The sequence below is a fragment of the Vulpes vulpes genome, chromosome 3, assembly GCF_048418805.1.
Source record: "Vulpes vulpes isolate BD-2025 chromosome 3, VulVul3, whole genome shotgun sequence".
Lineage (NCBI taxonomy): Eukaryota > Metazoa > Chordata > Mammalia > Carnivora > Canidae > Vulpes > Vulpes vulpes.
Genome location: NC_132782.1, coordinates 146966018 through 146987550, shown reverse-complemented (window position 1 = coordinate 146987550; position 21533 = coordinate 146966018).

Genomic DNA, 21533 nt, shown 5'->3' with positions numbered 1-21533 from the left:
ACTTGGTACAAAAGAAAAAATTAATTTAACTGGTTAAATCTTTTGAGTGTCTAAAATTTTGTTTGGACAATGATAATTTTTATTAATTTTGAAGAACACAATTTTTATATGTTTATACTTAGTAAAATTGTATTCTTTCTTGTATTGAACTTTGTTAGAGGTTATTACATATTATTCTTCCCTCCAATACCAGTGTGCAATACACTATATAACATAGTTACATGATTTTATTTGTTGAAATTTACAGAAATTTCTGACTTTGTTTTTAATGAGGGACAAAACATCAGTCTCATCTCAGAAAGAACCAGTTCCTGCCCTTAGCAGGGCTATCTACATGAGCCATAACAAGCCAAACTTGGCACATCATTCAACCTGCCAGTTGGTTACAGTCAGGTAGGTCAAAATTTTGAGTCAGCTTAAAAACTGAAGTAAAAAAATTGAAAACAGATGCCAGGATGGCTCAGTTGGTTGAACATCTGACTTTTGGTTTCAGCTCAGGTCATGCTCTCAGAGTCTTGAGATCAAGCCCTTCCTCATGCTCCATGCTCAACACAGAGTCTGCTTGAGATTTTCCCCCACCTCTCTCTCTGCTGCTCCCCTCTGCTTGTGCTCTCTCTCGCTCTTAATGAATAAAATCCATTAAAAATGGCAAAGAGTCTGAATAAACATATTTCTTTTCTTCTCCTGAATCTTTAGTCTCAGGGGCAGGCTTCAAGTTTGGTACACATCTAGTGGCCCACCAACCTGCTCTCAAGGAATGTAAAGTATAGATGCCATCTTGACATGCCCTGCCTGCCTTGCTCCACCTCACCAATATCTCACAGAAAAGAGCTTATAAACTTGTCTGGAGTCCCAGTCTTGCAATTCATACCCAAGGGACACCTCCAGATTTCCTAGCTTTGCTGGCCTGGCCAGTGGGGTTTATGCTTGAGTCCAAAAGGCCTATACATTTGCATACTATTAAAAGCTGCAGTCTGAGAGTCTGGCTTCTAGTCAGCATGAATCTAGGCATTTAGATTCTCCCTTTTGGGACGCTGACAGGATAGGCACATCCTTAACTACTAGGAGTTATTAAAAATATAATAGGCTACTTGGACAAGCACAAAGCGTTGAGAAAAAAAACAAGAGCTGAGGCACAGTTGAGAACAGCATGCTTCATATCCTACATTAGGCCACTTCTTTAAGACTAAAAGGTGTTTGTTTCTTCTGCACAAAAATCAACACAGTCAACAAAATGAAGAGATCTGTTCCAAATGAAAGAACAATATAGAATTTGGGGGACAGGAATAATGAAACAGATGAGTAATTTACTGGATAAAGAGTTCAAAATAATGGTCATAAAGATGGCTTGCTCACTGAACTAGAGGGAAGAATGGGTGAACACTGGAAAGTTCAAAAAAAAAGATGGAAAGTGTAAGAAAGTATCAAACAGAAGTCACAGAACTGAAGAAGAATAACTGAAAAATGCACCAGAAGGGTTCAACAGCAGACTAGATGAAGCAGGAGAAAGCACCAGTTAATGGAAAGACAGTGCAATGGAACACAATCAGAACAACAAAAAGAATGGGGAAAAATGAAGATAGATTAAGGGACTTAACAGAACAGTACCAAATGGACTAACATTCACTTTATAGGGCTCTCAGAAGGAGAAGAGTAAGGGAAAGGAGCAGAAATGTTATTTGAAGAAATAATGGCTGAAAATTTTCCTAAGCTGGAGAAAAAAACAGACATCCAGATCCAGGAAGCCTAGAGTGTTCCAAATAAGATGAACCAAAAGAGATCCATGCCAAGAGAGATTATAATTAAAATGTCAAAAGTTAAAAATAGGAGAGAATTTGAAAAGTAGCAGGAAAAAATAATTTGTTACATACAAGAGAACCCCCATAAGACTATAAGCATATTTTTCAACAGAACCTTTACATGCCAGAAGTCAGTGGCAACAATATATTTAAAGTGCTAAAAGAAAAAAAAAATCCAACCAAAAATACTCTACCCAGCAGAGTTATCACTCAGAATTGAAGGAGAAAGAGTTTTCTAGATAAACAAAAACTAAAGGACATCATCACCATTGAATTGGCCTTACAAGAAATGGTGAAGAGACTTCCTTAAACTGAAAAAGGTCCTAGTTAGTAACAAGAACACATGCAAGAATAAATTTCACTGGGATGATAAATATATAGTAAAGATAGTGGACTAATCACTTATAAAGCTAGTTTGAAGCTTAATAGACAAAAGCAATAAAAGTAACTACGTAGTACATCATATTATCATAATGAAGGATAAAAATCCTATGATTATCTCAGGAGCCATAGAAAATGTTTTTGACAAAATTCAGTATCACTTCATAATACAGTCTCAGGATTTGTGGACAGTGATTGAGGTAGTGAGAGAATGTACCTTAACACATAATAAAGGCCATTTATGACCAGAGCTAACATCATACTCAATGGTAAACAGCTGAAAGCTTTTCCTCTAAAATCAGGAACAGGAAAAGGATGTCCACTTTTGTCACTTTTATTTAACATAGTATTAGAAGTCCTGGATGGAGCAATTTGGAAAAAAAAAAAAAGAAAAGAAGAAGAAAGAAGAAAGAAATAAAAGAGAAAAATAAGGAAAGAAGAAAAGAAAGAAAGAAAGAAAGAAAGAAAGAAAGAAAGAAAGAAAAAAGAAGAAAGAAAGAAAGAAAAGAAAGAAAGAAAAGAAGAAAGAAAAAGAAAGAAAGAAAGAAAGAAAGAAAAGAAAGAAAGAAAGTAAAAGAAAAGGGCTTACAAATTGGAATGGAAGAAATAAAACTGCCACTATTTGTAGAGGACACAATACTATCTATGGAAAATCCCAAAAGAAAAAAAAAATGTTAGAACTAATAAATGAATTCAGTAAAGTTGCAGGATATAAGGTCAATATACAAAAAATCTTTTTATGTTTCTATACATTGATAACAGATGATCAGAAAGGGTAATTAAGAAAGCAATCCCATTTAAAATTCCATCAAAAAGGATAAAATACCTAGAAATGAATTTAACCAAGGAGGTGAAAGACTTGTGTATTGAAAACTGTAAGACACTGGAAAAAAAAAAATCTAAGAAGACATAAATAAATGGAAAGCTATCTTTGTGGATAGTAAGAATGAACATTGTTAAATGCCCATACTACCCAAAGCAATCTACATATTCAGTGCAATTCAAAATTCCAATGATAAATAATCCTAAAATTTGTGTAGAACTGCAGAGAACCCTGAATAACTAAAGCAATCTGGAGAAAGTAGAAAGTTGGAGGCATCATGCTTCCTGATATCAAACTGTAGTAATCAAAACCATATGATATTGGTGTAAGAGCAAACACATAGTCAATGCAACAGAATAGAGAGCCCCGAAATATAATCATGCATATTTGGTCAATTAATTTATGACAAAGGAGCCAAGAAGATACAATGGGGAAAGAATAGTCTCTTCAATAAATGATGTTGGGAAAACTGAACCACTATCTTACATTAAAATTAACTCAAAATAGATTAAAGAATTGAACCTAAAATCTAAAACCATAAAAATCCTAGAAGAAAACATAGATAATAGTGGTGATTTTTTAATCTGACACCTAAAGGAAAAGCAACAGAATAAAAAGTAGGACTACAATAAAATATAAAGCTTCTGCATAGTAAAGGAAACTTTTGACAACATGAAAAGACAGCCTACTAAATGAGAGAAAATACTTGCCAATCATATATTTAGTAAGATACTTATATACAAAATATAAAACTTCCCTTCAGGTTTTTGAAGATTTTTAATTTTTTTAAGTAATCTCTACACCCAATGTGGGGCTCGAATTCACAACCCCAAGATATAGAGTCATATGATCTACCGATTCAGCCAACCAGGTGCCCTATCCAAAATACATAGAGAACTCATACAAACCCAGAGAAACAATCCAATTTAAAAATGAGCAAAGAGGATTTGAATAGATATTTTTCCAAGGAAGACATGCTATGGTCAACAGATTCATTTAAAGATGCTCATCAGTAATTATCAATGAAATGCAAATCAAAACCACAATGCAGTATCAGCTCACACCCATTAGAATGGCTGTAATCAAAAAGAAAATAACAAGCATTAGCAAGGATGTAGAGAAAATACAGCCCTTGGCCATTGTTTGTGGAGATGTCAATTAGTGCAACCACATGGAAAACACTATGAAGTTTCCTGAAAAAGTTATTAAAAAAAAAAAAAACCACTTATAATATGATTCAGCAATTCTACTTTTAGGTATTTATCTAAAGAAAATGAAAACACTAACTCAAATATATATGTGTGTGTGTGTGTGTATATATATATATATATATATATATATATATATATATAATGAGAAAGACTAAACTGTGATCTCACTTATGTATGGAATCTTAAAGACAAAACCAAAAAACCCCTCATAGATACAGAGAACAGGAACAAACTGGTAGTTGCCAGAGATGGGGGGTAGAGTGTGAGCCAAATGGGTGATGGGATTCAAAAAGCACAAGCTTCCTATTATAAAATAAATAAGTCATGGGGATGTAATGGGCAGCATGGCAACTCTAGTTAATAGTACTGTATTATATATTTGAAAATTGGTAAGAGAGTAGATCTTAAAGTTCTCATTACACGCAAATTCTGTAACTCTGTATGGTAACAGGTTAACTAGACTTATCATAGTGATATTTTGTAATATATACAAATCTAAAATTATCTTGTTGTATACCTGAAACTAATATGTCAGTGTTGCCTCAGTACCAAAAATGCCCCAAAAATGGAGTAAGAGGATAATAAAACTTGCCAATTCCCAGCCACACTAATATTTTCAAGAACAGGAGGTGAAGGGGAAAAATGCCTGTAAGTTAGTCACTGTTATCATCTACCTGTAAAGCAGCTTGATTATTGACTTTTGTGTCTAAAGATGTTCATCCCAAGGGCATTATTGTCCATGCAAGTAAATGATTGACGCTAACAGACTTAGTATTTCCTTCTGGGCTGGTTGGACAAAATAGTCCATCTTTTGAAGCCTCTGGCTGCAGGAACCTACTAGGCTTCCAAAGTATAAAATTCAACTATTCAAGCAGAGCAATTCATCTCTGATCACTGCAGATGGGTACAATCCATCTGCTACCGTCATTTACCAGCTCTCTGTGCCTAAATAATATTCCTTCAATTGTGCTTAAATGCACTGCTAAAACAATCTAATGTCTATATCTAGGCACTGTTTTATGGTGTGTTACTGATCTGCTTGTTGAATCTCCAACCTCCTTAAAGGCTCTTAAAATCTTTGCGCCAACCAACACTTTGTGGTAATATGAATGATTTTAAAAATCACTTTTTTTCTCACTAGTATCCTTTTTTTTTCTCTCTGCAGAACATTCAGGTGGTTCAAGTTAGTTTTCATTTACCACTTCACTGTAGGAGAGTATCACATTGCCCAGAAAAGAATTAAAGCATTTACATCTGGAGGCAAAAATCTTTTAAAACACAACTCTGGAAATCAAGTAAGTGTTCATTTCATTTGCAGGTTGAGAAATGTTGTAACTACTCAATGAAGTTTTACATGATTGGTTTCTTTCCTATTATTTTTAGCCCTGGGGTTTGAGGAAGTAAATTATATCCACCAATATCCTGTTCTTCAGAAAAGTTTCAAACGTTTTTAATAAAATCTAGAACTGGAAAACTTCTACTATACAAAGAAATAATTATGATATAACAAGTGGTCCATACGCACATTTCAAATGTACAGGCACATTGACAAGGTCATAAATTAACGTATAAAATTCACTGCTTATATATCACTTGAATCAATTTTTAATGAAATTTAATAAGAAAGATCATCACTCATTATAATTGGTTAAAGTTAATGGAGTTTCTAATTAACTATTAACCAGTCAAATAAAAAACTTTCTACAGAAGCTATCCTATGAGAAGGTGGAAGAAAATATAGAGTTTTAAAGAAATTCTCTTTTAGTTGTTACAACTGCTGATGTTTAAATACAATAAAAACATTTACCATGAGTTCAGTAGAGAAGGAGCAATTTACAAAATTATCTGTGCTGCCTGTATCTGCCATCTATTTCTCTCCATATCTCTAGACTACAAACATACTGTAATTTCCCAAAACATAAAAATAAAGAAATAAGCAACAACAAAATAAACTTATTTTAGCCATATCATTTTATCAGGATACAGTCTATTTTGTATGTTTAAATTTGTCTCTACTGGCCATGATAATATACCCAACACTGAGTTTTCTAGATTTGTATACATACCTGCCTCCTCCTCTCTTCTCTCTCACTGAAAACAATCCAATAGGCATCTCTGTTTAAAGAGTTGTCTTCCTCTGTCAATCCTGGTGGTCTTTTCCGTTTAGATAAACGTTCTAGTCATCCACCAAATTGCTCAAGGCAAAAACCTAGAAGTCATCCATGACTCCTCACATACTTCCCTTCATCCTTTTCGAGTTCTTCATTACGTGAAGTCTACACATTGGAAACATAACCAAAATGCATCCGCCTCTCCCAGCCCTTCTGCAGACCACCATCTCCTGTTAACCTGGGCTAATGCAGTACAACACCTTTCCATGTGCAATAATCAGAAACTATCATCTGACTTTTATGATTGTACATAAAGGTGAAGGTGCAGAGAGACTGTAAAAAAAAAAAGATATTTTAAAAGATAAAGATTGGCATTCAGTTATACTGGGCATCGAGAGGAAAAGGAATACTATGACCATGTCCACGTTGCTTCACTGACGTGATCTGTATTTACATCCCACCTTGCTTTCCTGAAGATTGCTGTTTAGGATAGCAAATCATGCTACTTCTTAACATTCTGCATTTCTTTTTCTGTGGAGTTTTGCAGAGTGATGGTCTGCAGGCACTTAACCACACACTTTTTTTTTTTTTTACCATTTCCATATTTACTATATCTAATTAAATATCAGCTGGAATTTCTACTCCATTAGATATAGGCAACTTTAACTCAACCTCCATTCTAAGCCCCATAGAAGTCTAAAAATCTCCCAAATACCTATGAATTCCTGGGAAGCATATATTTTTCCAATCACTTTTGGCTTTAAGCTTCAACTTCTGGTGATTTAGTTGTTTCGTCTTGCATCTGATTTTCTCACAATTTGATCAGTTAACTGACTGTTTTTCACCATGGGAATCATTGTGAGCCTCAGACTTTTCATCTTTTCCTATACCAACCACTTCATAACACTCCAAGAAAAAATAAAAAATCCCTTCTCACACAAATTTCTTTGAATAATTACAGCAATGGTAGTGAGAGGAAGAAAGATATATATTAAACCAATGAAAAGAACAAATTAAATAATAAGTACTCTTGTTCATAGACGTCCTTTAGCAACCTCATTACCAAAAATTTCTTCACTGGTTATGTTATTGAATCTAGAATTATGTCTGACAACCCTCCCTCCCTCATGTCCCTCACTATGTATATACATAAGTCTCCTAGATTATCTCCTTTTGAGAGCTTGCTCAGTTCTGCTAAATGATGGTGTTTTTGAAAACAAAACATTTGTTCATTTGAGGGTAAGCAACTTCAGAAATAACATGGTTTAAAAACACCAGACCATATTTCTAACCCTAGGCTTATGTTTACATAGCCAGACACATCAAGAAACTCCACAGAACCTGAGGGCCTTTTGTAACCAAGATCCACTTTCATTAGTACTTTACAGATATAAATATACACTTCTCCCTGGTGTACAGATGCTTTCTTTAACTTTGAAATTTGGACATAAAGGAAACTAGTACAACCAAAGTATCCCTACCATTAGTGACTGGCCACATATCATTACTATAATCCTTTTCTCCATAAGAGCCTCTGCTGAGTATTACTGGGTGACAATTCCTGTGGTTTGGGAGGAGGCTGGACTTAACACTATGAATAGAGTCTGAAGAGTTTTTGTAGAAACTAAGGTGGCTTGCTCTTATCAATGAGCTCATTGAAGCAGTTTTACTGCCTACTCATGATGCCAGCACGCTCCTCTATAAGGCTGTGTAATCTTGTCTCTGTCCTTGCTGTAGTACTCCGGGGAAGCTACAACCTTTGAAATGGGTTCTGTGAGTACACTGTGTTATTTCTAAAGTTTCCTACCCTCAGATGAGCATATATTTTGTTTCTAAAAACACCAGCATTTAGTTTAGCAAACCACACTGAAATGTGATGATTTCTTTGTAACATTTCATTCTTATGAACAGGATACTACTCCAGTAATTATCTCTTCTCTCTCTAGTTTCAACAAGTTTCCTTCTCTTATGGATTATTTTCATCAGCACACAAATATACTGTTATTTTTCTAATTAAAGATGTCTTTATCAGGATGCCTGGGTGGCTCAGTGGTTGAGCATCTGCCTTTGGCTCAGGTCGTGATCTCGGGGTTCAGGGATCGAGTCCCACATCGGGCTCCCTGCGGGGAGCCTGCTTCTTCCTCTGCCTAGGTCCCTGCCTCTCTCTGTGTCTCTCATGAATAGATTAATAAGACCTTTAAAAAAAATTGTTTCTCAACTCTACTTCCTTCAGCTATTCATTTCTTCATTCCCCTATACAATAAAAATTTTACAATAATTTGTCCATTCTCTAATGTCTTTTCTCCCATTCAATATTCAATTCAGTTCAGTTAGTCTTTATCCCCCTATTCCCACTTCACAGAACTTGTCGTTCTGAGAATTTGCAGTGCTCTCCATTTTGATAAATCCAATACACCTCATAGTTCTCATCTTCATTCCCCTTTAGCAACATTTGTCTCAATTGATCATTCCTTCTTTGAAATGCATTCTTTGACTTCCAGGAACCCCACACTACTGTTTACTTTTCCTAACTTATTTTTCACTTTTCTTCAAATCTCCTTATGTCATTCTTTATCATCATTCTTACCTCATACAACTGAAAGGTCACAAGTCTTTGTGTTTAGTTTTCTCCATCCACATATACTCTTTTGGGATATCATCCATTCTCCTATCATCTATGTTCTATCAACTCTCAAATCTATATTTCTAATTATTGAAGTATAATTCCCAAAAATGTAAAAATACAATTCTATAAGTTGTGAACATATATCAGAATGTCATTTAATCTATTGATTAAATCAGCAGACTGATTAAGTAGATTTTATATTGTTCTAGATGTTACAGAGAAGAAAATGTTTATACAATGTTAGAAATAACTTTGTCCAATAATACAGTTGGTTGCCTTCTGAGAAAATAAGATGCCTGATACCAGAAGTGTTTAAGGAAAAGTGACTAGAAGACAATTTACCAAGAGTTTTTCCGAGAAGCTTTGGTAAGGGTAAGGATAGGATTAAATAATGATAGCTGATCGAGTTTCTTGGAAAGCAGGATCTGAGATGGAATTTAGAGTGCAATATGTGTCTTAAGTGAGTTTGGGGCTAATAATTGTACAAAAACAGAGCACAATTGAGCAGAAGGGAGAAGTGAAGTTGTGATACAGGCTTAGTGACAGTCTTGACAGGCTGATCCCAAGAGGAGTTCTGGTGCTAGAATGACACTTTAGTGCTATCCTAATTTGGCCCTGAGTAGCCACAATTTATACTGCACATCAATCATGATTGGATATGGGCATCTTGGAAAGGAATATCTTGGGCAAGATAGCTCTCTGTGGCTGAGGCAATCTGTGAATGGTGCTGACAGCTGAAAGCTCTCTCCTGACAGCATTCCCAGTAGCTGGGGTAAAAAGCCCTTTATTGGAAAAAAATTTGGGTGTCACATCATAGTGCTCACTACAATAAACTATGAAGTCTAACCAGTGCCAAGATTTGCTTTTTATATGCAACTATTTTAATAAAACATTTCATGTTCTAATTCAAGTTGAATTATGATGACTTCCAAACTTCCAAGCATGCAATATCATACATAGTTTGAGTGGACTCAATCCATGATGAAAGAAAGAAACTATGCTTTAGTAAATGTGTCAATCATTTATTTATAGAAGCAAATTTTTTATAATATATGTCACAAATCTACATGATAATCCCAAGTGCCAGATTTTACTTTTGACTAGCTGAGCAAGCTAAAATATTCATAAATTCACATAGAGCCAGATGGCTTCCCACTGAATATGCATTTGAATGATTCCTGTACATTATTTATTCCAGAAGTATACAAAATACATCATCATCATAGTAGGGATTCCTAATGTTTGTTTCAGAAAGGAATCAAGAAATAACAGGTGTCCAATGCTAACCATATTTTGGATTGAGCTTTGAGTCCATGTGTATTTGAAAATTACTAAGACAAAATATAGTTCCTTCCCAATAATCTCCAAAATACCAGGAATATGAAATAAAGAGTTTTAAACAATAATAGCTAGCATTGGTAAATAAGAGAGCTACGCTTTGTGAATATTTTTTAAAAACTAATTTGCTAGGTCTCTAATACTTCAAATGTATAACACTTAACAAAATTGTTAGCCATTTATTATTAGGTTGATCAGTATTTTTCCAGGGTGCATATATTTTGTTTTTCTTTCCAGGTTGGGGTTCCAGGTATGAATTAAAAATGAAAACATAATTTAATCCTAGTTTCTTAAAAATATTTTGAGAAAGATGAAACGATAACTTTTTTTTTTCTTATTTTTCAATTTAGAGTATTCTTTTCATTGAAATCTTCTTTTCCCTTTTAGAACTTCCTGTTCTCTACAAATATACTTTTCATTGTTATCTCTCTCTCATTTTTGCTCTTTTTTTCCCTTTAAATATGGTAAGTAAACATGGTTATTTTATAAACTCTATCTGATAATTTTACTACCAGAAATCAGTGGGGATCTGCCTCTGATGCTTGTTTTTCAGCTCATGTTGCCATGCTTTCTTGTATGTCTTATTAACTTTGATTGTTTGCTGGTCATTGTCCTTGATAAAGTACCTGCAATAGCTTTCCATGGCCTAAGATGAATGGACCTTCCTCCAGGGGCTTTGTTTGCATTTGCTTCTGTTGGGAGACTGGAGAGGCACTACCATTAGAGAACAGCTTTACACTAAGTTCAGCTAAGGTTCTGTAGCCTACCAGGCTTTGCATAGGCAGAATGCAAATCTATAGTGAATACATTTATGGCCATAATATCTCAAGGACCTTGTTTCACTTTCTTTTTAATTCCTTCTAATTTGCTGAATATCAAAGGAAACTGTTATTATACAATTCCTTTGGTCTGGAAAAAAGGATGACAGATTTACTTCTACTTGATCCTTAATCTGAAGGAAAGGAATTTTTTTGGGAAGTTCCAGCTTAATATGTCCAAGATCCACTCTAAGAGTCCCCAGTCTGTGGGGGCCTTGGGATACCCTCTGATTCTTTGAAACCTAAGAACTAATGTGTATTTTTCCAAATTCCTCAAGACATAAATTTATTCCACATTCCAGTTATAGTTCTGAGTTCAAACATTTCCTAAAATGACTGTTTGCTCTTTTATTATTTTTATTACATCAACATTTTATTTATTTATTTTTTTAAATTTTTATTTATTTATGATAGGAACACAGTGAGAGAGAGAGGCAGAGACATAGGCAGAGGGAGAAGCAGGCTCCATGCACCGGGAGCCCGACGTGGGATTCGATCCCGGATCTCCAGAATCGCGCCCTAGGCCAAAGGCAGGCGCCAAACCGCTGCGCCACCCAGGGATCCCTACATCAACATTTTAAATATTCTATTTATCACTTAAATATCAATCCCCTAGGGCACCAGGGTGGCTCAGTGGTTGAGCATCTTCCTTTGGCTCAGATTATGATCCTGGGGTCCTGGGATCAAGTCCCACATCAGGCTCCCTATAAGGTCCCTCTGCCTGTTTCTCTGCCTCTGTCTGTGTGTCTCATGAATAAATAAAATCTTTAAAAAATAAATAAATATCAATGCTCTATTATCATTTATATGATGCATAAATTATAATAATCTATTCTACTGGCATATTATTAAACATTTTTGCTAGCAATGGTATATTTTTATCAGTAGAGGGCATGGTATGTTAGCAAAGGGGATGATACCAGTCGATGGTATATTTTTGTAATGAATGTTATGGTCATAGAATGCAATGAACACGGAAATGGTAAATTTAGGAAGAAAAAAAAGAAAAAAATCAGCATAATGTAAACATTTAGACCCTCATCCCTTTTAGTCCACTTTAAAGAATCCATATAGCAAGGTATATAACACAACACCTAGCATAATGCCCTGCTATAAAGATGAACCATTTGAAATCCGTTCCAGAGGAAGTCAGAGTATGAAGACAAAAGTTTTGCTCAATGTATGTGCTTTGAAATAGGAAATGAGTGTATATAATTTCTTCCAGGATAAGGTTATTGTTTATAAATAAGTAACTTAGACCACTGTTGTGCTCTCCCTGACTTCAAATTATAAAATATATGTTGAATATTATTTATGTGTCAAGACCTTTTCTAGACAGTGGGGTTATTTTTCATTGCTCTCAGGGTTTTCCAGTCTAGCAAATGATAAGACAGGGGGAAAAAAAAAAAAGGAATTGTAGTAATGTTCCACGATAAACAAACTGTAAGGTGTCATGAGGAGAAGTCAGCATAAGAGACTAACAAAAGGGGATCCCTGGGTGGCGCAGCGGTTTGGCGCCTGCCTTTGGCCCGGGGCGCGATCCTGGAGACCCGGGATCGAATCCCACGTCGGGCTCCCGGTGCATGGAGCCTGCTTCTCCCTCTGCCTGTCTCTGCCTCTCTCTCTCTCTCTCTCTGTGTGACTATCATGAATAAATAAATAAAATCTTTAAAAACAAAAAAAGACTAACAAAAGGTACATAATCAGGACAGGCCTTCAGGGGAAGTGAAATTTATACTAAGACCCAAAGGAATAATAAAAACTAACATGTTTATGGGTTTTTTGTTTGTTTTTGTTTTTGAGGTGGATAGAGGGAGAGAGAGTGAATAGTGGAAATAGCATTTGTGAAGATTGGTAGGAGAGAGTAACTAGTACATTGGAGGCTCTAAAAGAAGACCTGTCTGAAGTGTAGTATGTGTAAGAAAGAGTTGATTGGGGAAATGTCTAAAGTTTAGATTAATTTATAGACCTTTATAAAAATGTTCATGTACCTTCTTAGAAATTAAATAAGGTCAATTACTTCAGAGAATAGAGAAAGTAGTATAGTTGTGTGTGTGTGTGTGTGTGTGTGATGAGGGTAATTGTTCCTCCAGTATTTAGCTAACAAATGACAAAATTGAGTTTTTGACAGTTGGGAATAGGAAAGCAAAGAAAGAATTTTTAAATAAAAGTCCAATGTCTTCCCACAGGTCACTTCCTAGTAAAATACTGTAAATTAAGAGGAAGTGGTGATCCATGTGATAATTTTGCCTAAGCATAAGTAGTACACATAGAACAATATAGAATTGAAACAAGAGAATGGGAAAAACAGAAACTCACAAGCATATTAACATAGCACAAATATTTCACAGAAACTTATTTACTCTGAACTTGAAAAAAAAATGATTTCAAAACTTTAGTGTTTAATCCTATATTTTATATTCTCTTTAAACACATATTTCTGGGAAATGTTTTTGTTTAGACATGAATAGCTACCTTTTGTCTTTACAAGACTTTATTATCATCTGTGCTGAACTAAAAATTCAGTATGCAGGTGGCTTTTTTATTGATATAGAAATGACACCACATACAATATTATTATATCAATCTGATTTAAAGAGCAAAAAGAATGTGTTTATGTAGTTAGCTACACTGCATAAACCTTTTCTTTCATGGCTCTTGGTAGAAAAATAACATCAGTAACAACCAAAATACTTACATAAATGCATATTTTATAGCCCATAATCAGACATTAGCTAAAGCAATGAAATAATCTTCAAAGTTTTCCAGTAAATAAAAAAAGAACATAATTTTCTAGTTTAGTATAAAGCTCAACCAACATAGGGCAAAGTATAAAAATTGGATGATTTTTTTTTTTTGGTTCCTAGCTCCACTGTTAACTCACTGCAATCTGTACTAAGTCAAAAGTCAAGATACACAAACACTAGAGGCCACTGGTCCATGTGAGTCTGGAATGGTTTGATAAAACTTTACTAGGAAGCCTCTTCAAATTAAAACAAAAACACCTTCTAAATGGGTGAAAATATGCTGCCCATTAAATTATGATATCTAGGAAAATTTAATGGATTAAAGGAGCACTTAGAAAATATGTTTATAATTACTCCCATTAGCTAGGATAAATATATTTCATAATCTCTTCCTTCGAATCCAAGAAGAGCTTTCTTTATATGATCTTTCTTTTATGATACTATGGGTAGGTGTCCTGCGTTGAACACTACATTTCAAATGTAGTTTCAGTAGACTTACATGCAAAACTTTTATGATCCTCTTTGTAAAATGATGCTTCTATCTAAACCACTCTACTTTCCTCATTGTGCTTCTTGCTATTATATACCATGAACTCATATATAATTTGCATATTCCTCTCACTGATAGAATACTGGCTTATACTACACCCCATGTGCTTCTCTCCTCTGATAATTATGGTTTTAGGTTTTTTTTTTTTTTTCAAGCAATGTTGCTTTGCCTTTCATTTCCTTTTGAAACTCTTGTTTATCGCGCCTGCTCCTATTTCCCCGTTGCGGCCACTTGATGTAATTTGCTTGTCATTTGGTATTTATGACTTCATCTAACTTAATCTCATCAAATGTTTTTCTCAAAAAAAAAAAAATCCACGTTGAAGTCTAAATTACTTTGATTTCATCAGTTTTGTTTAATTTGTTTTACTGTGGAGAGCAATAATAGAAATTTTAATGAACACTGTCTTAATAATTTCTCTAAATCCTCTAAAGTGATATAATGATTTAAATTGTGTCCAAGCTCTCAATTTATTGTATGTCCAAGCTTAAAGAGTCATTTCTGCTCTAACATTTTTAAAACTCCTCAAGCAGCAAGACCTATTTCAAGTCATGCTATGCTCAAAAAACTTCTGTAGCCAGCCCAATGTAACCCTTTCCTCTTCTTAAGTTTTATAGTATGTGGGAGGTTTTTTTGCACTGTTCTTTGGCTACTTTTTAGAGTAAGTTATATTTGCAAATATAAAATTAGGTTTAAAAAAATTAGGTTTTAAATTTTCTGTTCCACACACATCTAGAAAACTGTGTCCAACACTTTGGGAGTTTTATTTTTTTCCTAATTCAAAGGACTAACCCCGGGAGATTCCAATTTAGTTGATAATGAATAGGTCCTGATAACTGAAGTGTTTAAAAACTCCCTGAAAATCTGATTTGTAAATTATTGTGAGAGCATCAAATACCTTGTATAAATGGCAAATACTGGGATCCCTGGGTGGCGCAGCGGTTTAGCGCCTGCCTTTGGCCCAGGGCACGATCCTGTAGACCCGGGATCGAATCCCACGCCCGGCTCCGGGTGCATGGAGCCTGCTTCTCCCTCTGCCTGTGTCTCTGCCTCTCTCTCTCTCTGTGACTATCATAAATAAATAAAAATAAATCTTTAAAAAAAATGGCAAATACTAATAACTCCAAGTAATTAAAAAAAAACTCTTAAGATACAGGTAAATATTTAAAAGGAAGATGATGAGAATAAAGAGACTAAAAATTGTTTGAATTATCCTTGCATAGAATTTCAAAATGATGCATGTTTTGTCTGCAGAATTGGCAATGGCTTCATTCAAATTCACTTTACTCTTTTCCAGACCTCAGCAATATTTCCCTTAATGAAAGGATTGATTCTGCTCAATTCAATTGGTTCATTCCAATTCATTTTGGTTCAATTGAATTCAATTCAATTCAGTCCAAAACAATTAAATTTGGGGCACCTGAGTGGCTCATTCGGTTACTGTCTGACTTCAGCTCAGGCCATAATCCCAGTATCCTGGGATCGAGCCCCCTGTCAGGCACCCCACTCAGAGGGGAGTCTTCTCCCTTTCCCTCTGGCACCCCCTCCCCTGCTCATGCTTATGTTCTGGTTCACTCACTCTCTCTGACTCTCAAATGAATAAATCAAAACTCTTTAAAAAAAAATCCAATTAAATTTATATCTCTCAGACACTGTGCTGGGCTATTGCAAATGCAAAAATGAATAAACTACAATTCTTTAATTGCTTGCAGCCTAACAGGAGAGAGAAAGGCATTAATTCTATCTTCTATAATAAATGTTTTAATACAAGGGTGCCTGAGTGGCTCAGTTTGTTAAGCATCTGGCCTTTGGCTCAGGGTCCTGGAATCAAGCCCTGCGGTGGGCTCTCTGCTCAGCAGGGAGTCTGCTTCTGTGCTCTGTGCTCTCTGTCTCTCTCTCAAGTAAATAAAATCTTAAAAAAAAAAAAAGTGTTTAAATGCAAATAGGTATTGCATTCCTACAGGCTTAACTTAGAGTAAGACTTAAGAGTGTTATCAGTTTATTTTCTTGCTGCTTTTGGATTTTATATATAAATGTGTATATGTACTATAGATATAATGTAGATACATATATAGTGTACCTATGTGTATAATGTATGCATATTTATATATATATACTATTTACACACATAAAACATATATAATTGTGCATACTTGCCAAATAGAAGTATATTTGGCCATCAGAAAGGAACAGGCATAACAGCCACCCTTAATAACATAAAAGGATGCAGCCCTGATATATCCTCTTCAGATGGTTTTGTAGATTATTGCGATTCAATAAAAGAAATGCAAATTATAGAATAGTTCAAAGAGAGTGTGATCTTTAGAGGATCTGTAGATAACTATTGTGATTATTTAACAAATTAGCTATTATGTAGCTAAATGAGATGGATAGTTTTCAACATCATGGGAAATGAAAGTTTCAGAAAGATGATGATAAAATTAATTTGTTAAGCCTCAGTTGATGGCATGAATTTATCTCTCATTTTGATATACCTAAGGCCCTCAAAAATTCCAAATGCTTTGTAGCCCTCCCCATGGGCTCCATCTCTCCTCTGGCTGCATATATGAAGTAGTGAAATATGGGGACAATTTTATATTACGATGTGTGTAATCAGATTCAGACCTCCACTTGGGCAACTCTGGGCAGCAGTTAGGAAATGGTATGACATAGTAAACCAGCTTAAACAATTAGACTCAAAATTTGGAATTTAGGTCCACTATATTGTGCCATGACTTAATAAATCTAGGCATCAGAGACACTCAAGTTAGTAGTGTCTGCAACATTTGTTTTAGTTTTCAAAAGGTGGTGATCCTAAATGGTAGAGTTTGTACTGTGGGAAAAGTAGGGAATCCTTGGGGAAGATGGAAGTGCTTCTAACAATTTCTACCACTCTGTAATTCCAAACATGCATCTCTAGTATTGGGAACAATTTTTAAAGGTTTTTAAACTGCCCTGAACCTAATTCACATGTTTTCCCATTAGTATAGACCTCAAGTGACCATAATTGTGGGGTCAAGAGGCAAAGCAGAGTGCCAGATACAGTGAGAACAACAAGGAGAAGGTGGTCTAAATAGTTTATGTAATTATAAAGGCTCCTCAGAGGTGCTGAACACCTAAATTGAATTCTTAAGTAATAATATGATTTTTCATGGGACGTATGGGCAAAAATAGTAGAGGCAATCATCCTCCATATTACCAGGCTTGCAAAGTATAATATACACTTATTTTAAATGCAGTGGTAACTTCTAAAAATGACTTTACATGAAAACAAATTATCTTGACATTCACAATTATAGTCTACTCTTGATATTCCATTTTAAGAAGGGGATAAAATTGTAAGGAAAACACTATGTAACTTGTTCACAAATTCTAATTGAAAACATTCTTTACACATTTCTTAAATATATACAGACATATATATGCTTAGATTATTTTTTAAGATTTTATTTAATAATTCATAAGAAACACACACATCCACACACACAGAGAGAGGCAGAGATGTAGGCAGAGGGAGAAGCAGGCTCTGTACAAAAAGCCTGATGTGGGACTCGATCCCAGGACTCTGGGATCACACTCTGAGCCAAAGGCAGGCAGATGCTCAACTGCTGAGCCACCCAGGCATCCCTATATGCTTAGATTATTAAACTTGAATATTGAGTGGGAAGGTTATGTTATGTGGATACCAGTAAAGTAAGATACAAATCTATCAGGATATATGTTGACTATATAAAATTGGAAACTTGTGTTTATTATCAAAAGTATACTGGCATTAAGATATATTCAAACATTGCTTGCTATAACAAGTCTCATAATTATTATATTCTGAGACAACAGTCCCTACAACAAGAAATCAGAAAGCTGTGTGGTCCTATAAACTGTGTCTTTCTGTTGATTCACCCAACCAAATGTAGTGATCCATTAAGGGAGCTGTAAGTAAACATTGATCTTTTTGTACCCCCAGCAGTTTCATCGCGCTCCTTTTTAATCATAGCACTCCTTTTTAATTTCTCTTCGGGACATTCAAGATTATATGTATATGAAATTTGAGGTGTTAGGGGAGCCAGCCTAGTTCTACAGCTATACTATAAAATGGATAGAAAAATGTTGAGTCAGTGTCAATTCTTATTGGTGGGATGCTGACCTGGGCTATGTGAACAGAAGAGGGATCATGAACTTCTTTCTGAGTATGTGCCAAGGACTGATGCCATTTCTGGCACCGATATAAGACTATAGGAGCATAGTATGAAAGTATATGGCATTATAACTATTATCACCATTCTTCCACTATGAACAGTAAAAGATGTAATAAGAAATAATGATTACCTATGCTTGGACAGACTACTTACTATGATTGTTTCTGCTTAGAGGGACTAAGCAAAGAAATGGTCATATGGAATCACTCAGCAGGCTCTCTAACAACCACATGTTATATAGATTCACTTTTTGAACCTTTAAGCAATTTGTCCAACCTACATCTCATTAGTTTTCTTTTCATTTTGAGGAATAGCCACAGTAGATAATTGGTAAGTGAAAAGAAATTTAACTCAATGTAAGCAGAACTATATTTGTTTTCCTCCTCCACTTCGTTTTCTTTGATTTTTAAAAAAGATCAGGTGCATTCAGAGTGGTATGGCCATAGACTATTTGTTTGACTTTTAAATAACAAATCTCAGGCATAGAAAAGTTATGCCTAGAGACAATAATTACTTATTAATTGAACTGTAATTATAACATAGTGTTATTTCCTTATCAGGACATCTGACTCAGGAAGGGAGAAAGAAGGATAAAGAGAGAAGTGGCCTGAGTCATGAATTTTAAACTATTCTGATGGTTTTAATGCCTCAATAATATTTTTTTTCGAAGTGGAATCTAGGCTTTATTATATGTACCTTCTCATTACCAACCATTTGTATCTCTATCATAGGATAAATATTTTATTGCAATTGTCTGTTTACTTATCTCTCCTTGGCCCCCATGAACTCTTTGGAGTGGTTGGTATATAGTACATGCTTATTGAATGAATAAATGGTTCAATCCACCAATAAAGAGCTGGATTGACAGTTGAAAGAAGCTATATCAATTTGGAAAAGAAAGTTTTAGCCAATGACAGAGATGTGACTCATCATTGTTTAATTTAGATTCTTCAATAAACTTTACTTCATGCTTACCCAGTAACAAAGGAAGGCAAAGGAAGAATTAAGATATTTTCATTTTCAATTGTAGTATATTGGAAACAAAAATAGCAATATACTTTTTTTCTTTCTTTAATATATTCTCACAGTTTGAGATACTGAGAACACCTGTTTAAATTACTGTGTAATTTTTTTTTACCTTTACTTTCATTATTATATATGCTCAAGGCCTATTCATTTTTGAGGATTAATCTAAATATTACCTCAGCAATGTTTGTTCAGGTTCATAATGGTAATTTATAGCTCCATCTAACATACTTCATATATTCTAGTGGAAAAGAAAGGAAACTTGTTTGATAACTAAGAATCTTACAAGTTATTCTTCTTTAAATGCAGAAATTTGTGCTTAAAGGGAAATTAATCAAATAATTTTAGATGGGGCAGCCCCGGTGGCTCAGTGGTTTAGCGCCACCTGCAGCCCAGGGTGTGAGCCTGGAGACCTGGGATCTAGTCCTGCATCGGGCTCCCTGCATGGGGCCTGCCTCTCCCTCTGCCTGTGTCTCTGCCTCTCTCTCTCTTTCTGTGTGTCCCTCTTGAATAAATAAATAAAATCTTGAAAAAAAAATTAAATGAATAGTTTATTCATCTTAGACAATACACAAATTTTCTTTGAGAAATTTTTGTTTTAATAGGGGAATTTAATGTTTATTAAACACAAGGAAAAAACCTAAATATATACCGATTAGTAATTTGGGGTTATTATGTTTAAAGCAATAATTCTCTTAATTGCTTGTCAACCAGATGTAACACATCAAAAATCTAAACTTCCCTAAAACTTTGGAACATATTAATAAGAACTCATATACAGTGAAGAAACAATTTAGGTTTTAGGTGTAAATTAACTCAGATTCCTAAATTTTATAAGAATTGCTCCAAGTGCATCAGTTTGATTTCATGGGATACATGTTCTTTATAATTTATCTGTTGGAATCATAAAGGTAGAAGTGTCAAGGTCAATTTTTGTATTTTTCATCTTGAAAACATCCTTTTAAATATTTATGAAGAGACTAGTATGAAATATAAATAGCAGATGCACAAGTGTAGATTGGGATAAATAAATAATATAAACCCAAAATAAAGGAATTCAGAAAGAATGTAAACAGGCTTATTGAAAGAGTATTAGAACATATCTGTGTATGTGCTGAAGTTGTCTAATCACTTGAAAAGTTGGAGACATTAACATTAGACTTAGGCACATCAGTAGAACTTGAAGGTTGATAAAAAAAAAAAGGAACAGTAGAAGAACTAACGTATTTACTAAATCTACCGACATTTTGAATGAAAAAAAATGTGAAAGAAAAAAAATACTTACTATGAGTTATATATTCCTTAGAGAGGGCTTTTCCCTATGTTATAAATATTCCTTGAAAGTTCAAATGGTCTTGTTAAGGAATTACTATGTTTGGTCTTATTTATTTTATGTTTTTCCTTAATTTTTAAAAATTAATAGACTTTCCTGTTAAAAGTTTTACATTGACAGAAAAATTGAGCAGAAAGTATAGACAGTTCTCATAGACTCTTTATCCCCCCCCCCATTTCCTCTATTATTAGCATCTTAAGTTATTGTGGTATTTCATTACCATTGATGAACCAAAAAATTGATATGATAATATTAACCAAAGTCCAGTTCAATAACATTTAATATTTTAGCAATTGAGATCACCATTTCCTGAATTTTTATGCTGCTATCCTATCTTTTTTGTGGGGGGAAGGAGATGGGGGGTCTTATAAGTGCTAAGAGAAAGCAGGTGCAGCTGGTGATGTCTGGCCTTCAAACAAGGAAAATGCAAAATGCATGAACCAAGTAACCAGAGACACCCACAGAATAGCAGACAACAAAAGCCACATAGCATATACTGATGAGGAGAGAGAAGAAGAGTTTAATCTAGGGGAGGACAGAGATGTCCAGAAAGTCAGTTTATCTACTTCTCTAG